Source organism: Bombus pascuorum, chromosome 5 (assembly GCF_905332965.1).
Source record: "Bombus pascuorum chromosome 5, iyBomPasc1.1, whole genome shotgun sequence".
In the NCBI taxonomy this organism is placed as follows: Eukaryota; Metazoa; Arthropoda; class Insecta; order Hymenoptera; family Apidae; genus Bombus; species Bombus pascuorum.
This window is the reverse complement of record NC_083492.1, coordinates 6210794-6220373: the sequence shown is the minus strand read 5'-3', so window position 1 is coordinate 6220373 and position 9580 is coordinate 6210794.

Sequence of the window (9580 nt, the reverse complement as noted above, 5' to 3'; positions counted from 1 at the left end):
TCGTGTAGATATTTGCCATTTGCAAATATTCATACGGAATATTAACATGCGTATTTATAAGTAACACGAATATATTTTCAAGTGCATATGTTGAACCTAATTATTGAAAAACTAATTATTATAATCGCGATGTGCAAGAAGACCTATCCTAAACTAATAAATTTGAAAAAGGAGTGTTACTACTCACGGGTATGAAGAATACCCGCGGTCACTATGCTCGCAAAAAATTCTACGTAATACAACCAGTCACTCGTGCCGATTCGGACCTTTCGTCCTACGACATGATTGAGTGACCGGAGGAACAGAAACGCATGCGACTCACCGTTCGGAGAAACAGAGGACGAATATCATCAGGAACTGTGTAGGGTCCAGTGGTGGAAATGGAGGTTGCGAAGAATCTGTTACAGAACAAAACACGATGAGTGATTGTTGATTATTTAAAAGGTTGGAGATAATGAAAAATGAAAGTTTATTAACTGTAGTAACTTTAGTAATAATAAAGATTGAAATACTAATAAACTTTGGTAAGTATAAAAACTGAAACTCTAATATAAAAGTAAAAAATCTAGAAATTAAGAATCTAATAATTTCTGAAATACATTAGTCATTTGTTTCATAATTCGGTACTAAGACTTTAACACTTATTTTATTTTAATGAAAGAATTACCCCAGACGATTCTAATCTGCCAAATTTTCAATCAAATTGTATTTCTTAATTAATAGTGATCAAAGAAAAATATACAGAATAGACATAATCGAAGTACGATATGTAAAGATACTTACATTCCTGGCTTTTGAGCCACTGTTAGAAGATTCCCAAAGAAGGTAAAGAAGTTGAAGCAGTGGTATGTCTATAACCAAACATAAGATATCATTAATATCGTTAATACATAATAACAAACTCGAAACTTTACCAATAATTAAGAATATACTCTAATAAGTATGTAAATTGGAACTCTAATATAAAAGTTTGAGAACAAAATATACAGTGATTTTTTTATACGTATCAGACAGTTTTATTGTACTTTAATGCTAAGACTTTAAGACTTTATTTCAATTAAAAAGGAAATTTACAGCTTTTTGAATTATCAATCATTTTTATTTTATAATTAACAGTATTTCAAACAAAATATACTAAATAGAACAAATTGAAATACAATATATAAAACTACTTACATTCTTGAGCTCCTGGAGAGGCTTTATCCTCTTGAGGGAGGCACTGACTCTAATACCGGAAACGAATATTCAAAAGAATAAATATATAAAGAAAGGAAAATAAAAGACTACGTTACCGCGACCGCTTAAATTATGATCGGCGAACAAGAACTCTAATCGCGTACAAATTTGATTGATAAAATTTTATTATTTTCGCGTATGATTATTCGATCGAATTTGATCAAGACTATCGTGATTTTAAAATATTGAAAAGAAGCTATTACGTAGCAAACACTGACTCTACAACCGCATTGCGCGCGGTCACAAATATTCCCTGAAAATAAAGCAGTTTAGGGGCGGGGATGGCGGGGGGGGTGGAAAAGAAGCGAAACGTCGTTTCGACAATTTTCTTCTTTTTCCTATCGAACGTTTATTTAGAAAATACTGCTATTTCTTTATACTTAAAAATTATTATTAAGAAATTGGAACAAGTATGAAAATGTAAGTTGAAAATTGTGAGATATTTCTCGATAGCTAACAAATGCTTACGAATATCATGAATGCAATGCAATCGCTTGCAAGAATTATACTGTTCGCAATTAGAATATATACTGTGAATTTTCGTTATTAGAATACGAAATATACATTCTACTAATACATTATACTCGCGAGTTATAAATATTGGAAAATATTTGTAAGAATTCAAAAGTTCGCCACTAAATATACTTAAGGAATACTTGACAAACGCACGCGAAATCTTGTTTCGAAGTATTTAAATCTAACTGTTACCAAGTTGCAAGTTTATGACGTTAGCAGTAGCAAATTCACATAATACAACAAAAGAAATTGAATTTCATAAGTGATTTATTGAGATATAACTCAATTTGAAACAATAAGACAATTCGTTAAAAATTCATTTGAAATAAGAGAATGATTTCATAAATCGGAAATAGAACAATAATTTATTTAATCGAAGCTATTGACAAAGCATATACAATTTCGCGTCTTGCCAAAGGAACATTTGAGTCATTGTACTAAACTGTTTAATATTCTCCAACATCACCACAATAATCTTCCCTTAAAAATGGGAAAATAAAAAGAAGCTCGGACAAACAGACAATGAAAGACAAATCGCGGCGCGAACTCGTTCGTTCGCGATCTTTTGAAAGAATCAACGGATTCTCGCGACGCACTCCCGTGCACAAAATGATCGCAAGATTCAGTGGCAAAGAAGAATCGAATTTTATATTTCATTCCAAGTCAGATAAGTATCATTGTACAGAATGGACTCAGAATGGATTTGAGAGTAAAGACATATCCCACGTTGTCCCACGTTGTCCCACGTTGTCCCACGTTGTCCCACGTTGTCCCACGTTGTCCCACGTTGTCCCACGTTGTCCCACGTTGTCCCACGTTGTCCCACGTTGTCCCACGTTGTCCCACGTTGTCCCACGTTGTCCCACGTTGTCCCACGTTGTCCCACGTTGTCCCACGTTGTCCCACGTTGTCCCACGTTGTCCCACGGTGTCCCACGATGTCCCCCGGTGCCCCCGCGGGGGGGTATTAGTCCAGTCTAGATCACCCAAACTATTTTGGATGATCAAGATCAGACTATATTCAAGTAGTTTTTAGCTTGATATCGTTTTTCAAATAATAATACTAATATTTAAGATAGTAGTTGGTGTATTATTATTTGGAAAACGATACCAATTACCGGGACCCACCACGAGGAGGTAACTACGCTCGGGTCCCATTTACATAAACAGTTTTTAAGCAGTATTCATTTAAATCAGTGAATGTAGAGTTGCTTTCGATTAGTTGTACAAGTGTTATAAATTAAGAGCATAATTACTTTGAATTAACGGGAGGATATGGTTATAAATTATTGCTGTATTTCTTAAAAATTAATGGAGTAATTGTTTTAGATCGATGGCTTAAATGTTATAAATTAATGGTTTAGATGTTGTAAATTAATAGTATAAATGTTATAAATTAATGGTCTAAATGTCAGAAAGTAATAGTTTAAATATTAGAAGTTAATGACGTAAATATATAAAATAACAGTTTTAATGTTGTAAATTAATAGCTTAAACGTTATAAATTAATAGCTTAAATGTTATAAATTAATGGCTTAAATGTTATAAATTAATGGTTTAGATGTTGTAAATTAATGGCTTAAATGCTATAAATCAATGGCTTAAATGTTATAAATTAATTATTTAAGTGTTGTAAATTAATGGCATAGACGTTATAAATTACTAGTTGCAATGTTATTGTTTGGCTTTTTCTTTATTTACCTTATATTCAAATTCTTCTACGACGTTCACTCTTCGGGAGCTCAAGCAGGAAAGAACTCGCGCGCGACTTGCGTGTTCCTTATATAACTTGACAAGGTGTGGGGGGGATGTTAATCAAACGATGTTAATCAAGAGCGACGAGATTTATATTTTTCGTTCCAAGATGGATATGTATCTTTGTACGGAATGAGCTTACAATGCACCTAACATAGGTATCTATCTTATGATTAATTAAGGCTAAAACGCACGCATCCCACGTTGTCCCACGTTGTCCCACGTCGTCCAACGACGTCCCACGGTGTCCCACGGTGCAGTCCAGTCTAAATCATCCAAAATTCTTTTGGCGGCCTTTGGTGACCCAAACTGGACTGGCGCGTAGTTCTTAGCTTGGTATCGTTTTCCAAAGGTTAATCAACTGATTAATTTTCGGAAAACGATGCCAATTACCAGGTCTCACCACGTGGAGGTGACTACGCACGAGACCCGCCCATGATTTATTTAACATTATACATCGGTCTCGACGTTCAACCTGCTGGCAGGAATGTCGAGTTCTGACTCTACGTGATCATGGGCCTGCGTAAAGAGATAGCTGTTTCGTAGCCTAACTGCGAAACATATATCTCCAACGCAGCGGTTACACGAATCTCTACAAACGTAAAACAAAGCTTACACGACGCAATATCTATCTAACACACAACGATTACATCGATCAGTACAAACATCATACAATAATTCGCAACCCTATAGGCTACATTCCGTATCAAAGATACATTTGTCTAACTTGGAACGAAAGAAAAGAAATGAGGCTACTATGGAAAAAGAGCTCCAACAATCAGACTATGAAAGAAAACGCGATCTCTCGAAAGAACTAACAAACCTACGCGACGTACCCCCGTGCACCAGATAACCCTAAGGTTCAGCCTAACCCAAGCACTGACCTTCGCCCGATTCCTGTCACGTCGTTTGGATCTTATCACGGTCGATGGCACTTACCGATGATACCAGTGACCAGCAAATAGGACTCCGATTTATCACACTCCAACGGAACATGTTGAACTCGGGGAGGGACCGCTGAACAGTATTACAAAGGCAAAGCCCCAACAGCACACTGGGGTCCACCCCCACGGGTTCGATCAAAATTACGGAGGACGTGAAATGCAGGTCCCTGTCCAAGTACCGAAGTACCAATCGGACAGCATTGCGGACCCGCGACTCAATCGTCAACAGATTTACAGGTATCACCAGCGTGATCACGGTCGATGGAACTTAACGATGATACCAGTGACCAGCAAATGGGACTCCGATTTATCACACTCCAACGGAACATGTTGAACTCGGGGAGGGACCGCTGAACAGTATTACAAAGGCAAAGCCCCAACAGCACAGTGGGGTCCACCCCCACGGGTTCGATCAAAATTACGGAGGACGTGAAATGCAGGTCCCTGTCCAAGTACCGAAGTACCAATCGGACAGCATTGCGGACCCGCGACTCAATCGTCAACAGATTTACAGGTATCACCAGCGTGATCACGGTCGATGGAACTTAACGATGATACCAGTGACCAGCAAATGGGCCTGCGATTTAACACACTCCAACGGAACATGTTGAACTCTGGGAGGGACCGCTGAACAGTATTACAAAGGCAAAGCCCCAACAGCACAGTGGGGTCCACCCCCACGGGTTCGATCAAAATTACGGAGGACGTGAAATGCAGGTCCCTGTCCAAGTAAGGAAGTACCAATCGGACAGCATCGCGGACCCGCGACTCAATCGTCAACAGATTTACAGGTATCACCAGCGTGATCACGGTCGATGGTACTTAACGATGATACCAGTGACCAGCAAATGGGACTGCGTTTTAACACACTCCAACTGAACATGTTGAACTCGGGGAGGGACCGCTGAACAGTATTACAAAGGCAAGGCCCCAACAGCACAGTGGGGTCCACCCTCACGGGTTCGATCAGAATTACGGAGGACGTGAAATGCAGGTCCCTGTCCAAGTACCGAAATACCAATCGGACAGCATTGCGGAGCCGCGACTCAATCGTCAACAGATTCACAAGTATCACCAGCGTGATGACAACGCCCGCGATTCGAGGCAAACGACGAGCAGTCGTCGAGACAAAAGGTGTCTTTGGGAAAGCTATGAATCCAAAGAGTTGTCCAGTGCACGTTGACCCGCACGTACCCGGGATACGCTCGAGCGAGTACGTCGCGCAACGGTTTGAAAGAACTGAGAGATCGGGAATCGATAAATTGCGGGTACAATGTTTCAAGTGTGGTAAGCGAGGGGATGAAGAGAGACGAGATCTGTATTTTTCGTTCCAAGATGGATAAGTATCTTTGTACGGAATGAGCTTCCAGAGCACATAACATAGGTATCTATCTTATGATTAATTAAGGCTAAAACGCACGCATCCCACGTTGTCCCATGGTGTCCCACGATGTCCCACGTTGTCCCACGATGTCCCTCGGTGCCCCCGCGGGGGGGCCTTAGTCCAGTCTAGATCACCCAAACTATTTTGGATGATCAAGACCAGACTATATTCAAGTAGTTTTTAGCTTGATATCGTTTTTCAAATAATAATACTAATATTTAAGATAGTAGTTGGTGTATTATTATTTGGAAAACGATACCAATTACCGGGACCCACCACGAGGAGGTAACTACGCTCGGGTCCCATTTACATAAACAGTTTTTAAGCAGTATTCATTTAAATCAGTGAATGTAGAGTTGCTTTCGATTAGTTGTACAAGTGTTATAAATTAAGAGCATAATTACTTTGAATTAACGGGAGGATATGGTTATAAATTATTGCTGTATTTGTTAAGAATTAATGGAGTAATTGTTTTAGATCGATGGCTTAAATGTTATAAATGAAAGGTTTAAATGTGTAAATTAATGGCTTAAATGTTATAAATTAATGGTTTAGATGTTGTAAATTAATAGTATAAATGTTATAAATTAATGGTCTAAATGTCATAAAGTAATAGTTTAAATATTAGAAGTTAATGCCGTAAATATATGAAATAACAGTTTTAATGTTGTAAATTAATAGCTTAAACGTTATAAATTAATAGCTTAAATGTTATAAATTAATGGCTTAAATGCTATAAATTAATGGCTTAAATGCTATAAATTAATTATTTAAGTGTTGTAAATTAATGGCATAGACGTTATAAATTACTAGTTGCAATGTTATTGTTTGGCTTTTTTTTTGTTTACCTTATATTCAAATTCTTCTTCGACGTTCACTCTTCGGGAGTTCAAGCAGGAAAGAACTCGCGCGCGACTTTCGTGTTCCTTATATAACTTGACAAGGTGTGGGGGGGGATGTTAATCAAACGATGTTAATCAAGAGCGACGAGATTTATATTTTTCGTTCCAAGATGGATATGTATTTTTGTACGCAATGAGCTTACAATGGACCTAACATAGGTATCTATCTTATGATTAATTAAGGCTAAAACGCACGCATCCCACGTTGTCCCACGTTGTCCCACGTCGTCCAACGACGTCCCACGGTGTCCCACGGTGCAGTCCAGTCTAAATCATCCAAAATTCTTTTGGCGGCCTTTGGTGACCCAAACTGGACTGGTGCGTAGTTCTTAGCTTGGTATCGTTTTCCAAAGGTTAATCAACTGATTAATTTTTGGAAAACGATGCCAATTACCAGGTCTCACCACGTGGAGGTGACTACGCACGAGACCCGCCCATGATTTATTTAACATTATGCATCGGTCTCGACGTTCAACCTGCTGGCAGGAATGTCGAGTTCTGACTCTACGTGATCATGGGCCTGCGTAAAGAGATAGCTGTTTCGTAGCCTAACTGCGAAACATATATCTCCAACGCAGCGGTTACACGAATCTCTACAAACGTAAAACAAAGCTTACACGACGCAATATCTATCTCCCACACAACGCAACATGTATCTCACGCACAACGATTACATCGATCAGTACAAACATCATACAATAATTCGCAGCCCTATAGGCAACATTCCGTATCAAAGATACTTTTGTCTAACTTGGAACGAATGAAAAGAAATGAGGTTGCTATGGAAAAGGAGCCCCAACAATCAGACGATGAAAGAAAAACCGCGGATCGCCCGGAACGAAAGTAATCGCGATCTCTCGAAGGAACTAACAAACCTAGGTGACGTACCCCCGTGCACAGGTAACCCTAAACTTCGGAGGAAACTCAAGCATTGACCGTCGCCCGATTCCTGTCACGTTGTTTGGATCTTATCACGGTCGATGGCACTTACCGATGATACCAGTGACCAGCAAATGGGCCTGCGATTTAACACACTCCAACTGAACATGTTGAACTCGGGGAGGGACCGCTGAACCGTATTACGAAGGCAAGGCCCCAACAGCACAGTGGGGTCCACCCCCACGGGTTCGATCAGAATTACGGAGGACGTGAAATGCAGGTCCCTGTCCAAGTACCGAAGTACCAATCGGACAGCATTGCGGACCTGCGACTCAATCGTCAACAGATTCACAAGTATCACCAGCGTGATGACAACGCCCGCGATTCGAGGCAAACGACGAGCAGTCGTCGAGACGGAGGGTGTAATTGGGCAACCTATGAATCCAAAGAGTTGTCCAGTGCACGTTGACCCGAGATACGCTCGAGCGAGTACGCCACGCCGCAGTTTGAAAGAACTGTGCGATCGCGAACCGATAAATCGCGGGAACAATTTTTCCAATGTGGTAAGCGAGGGAATCAAGAGAGACGAGATTTATATTTTTCGTTCCAAGATGGATAAGTATCTTTGTACGGAATGAGCTTGCAATGCACATAACATAGGTATCCATCTTATGATTAATTAAAGCTAAAACGCACGCATCCCACGGTGTCCTATGGTGTCCCACGATGTCCCACGATGTCCCACGATGTCCCCCGGTGCCCCCGCGGGGGGGTATTAGTCCAGTCTAGATCACCCAAACTATTTTGGATGATCAAGACCAGACTATATTCAAGTAGTTTTTAGCTTGATATCGTTTTTCAAATAATAATACTAATATTTAAGATAGTAGTTGGTGTATTATTATGTGGAAAACGATACCAATTACCGGGACCCACCACGAGGAGGTAACTACGCTCGGGTCCCATTTACATAAACAGTTTTTAAGCATTGGAAGCAGAGATGTCAAATTATTTTATATCAAAGAAGTAGCGTGTATTGAAATTTATTAAGTAGAATGGTTGTAGTACGTGGATTTGCATAATCATACTTGAATATTGAACTTATCATCGAAGAAACGAAACCATGCAAGATACCAATTGTAGTGCGTATGGATGAATGGCGAGTTGTCGCTGCCTTCGATTAAATTGCACTTTTGCTTCCTTCGTTCCACGAATACGGTGCTGGTTCCTTGGTTTTGAGCAGACATGGAAAATTACATTCCATCCGTAGACACTCAATAGGTACACTCTGCGTTACTACTAGTTTTATATAAAATTGTGAAATGAGAAATTAAATACTATAGAATTTAAAATTAAAAAATAATACTACATAGAAATACAACAGCACTTCAGGGTCTTGAAAGATTTCGTAAATATTAAATAAAACGAAATAAATCATTAATTTACTCACAACGAAGTGATGGTATTCATTTAAATCAATAAATGTAGAGTTGCTACCAATTAATGGTACAACTGTTATAAATTAAGAGCATAATTACTTTGAATTAGTGGGAGGATATGGTTATAAATTATAGTTAAGAATCATAGTTAAGAATTAATGGGGTAATTGTTTTAGATTAATGGCTTATATGTTAGAAATTCATGGCTTACCTGTATAAAATAACAGTTTAAATGCTATATATTAATAGTTTAAATGTTGTAAATTAATAGCTTAAAAGCATAAAATAACAGATTAAATGTTGTAAATAATAGCTTGAATGTTGTAAATTAATAGCTTAAACGTTATAAATTAATAGCTTAAATGTTACAAATTAATGGCTTGAATGTTATAAATTAATTATTTAAGTGTTGTAAATTAATGGCATAGACGTTATAAATTACTAGTTGCAATGTTATTGTTTGGCTTTTTCTTTATTTACCTTATATTCAAATTCTTCTTCGACGTTCACTCTTCGGGAGCTCAAG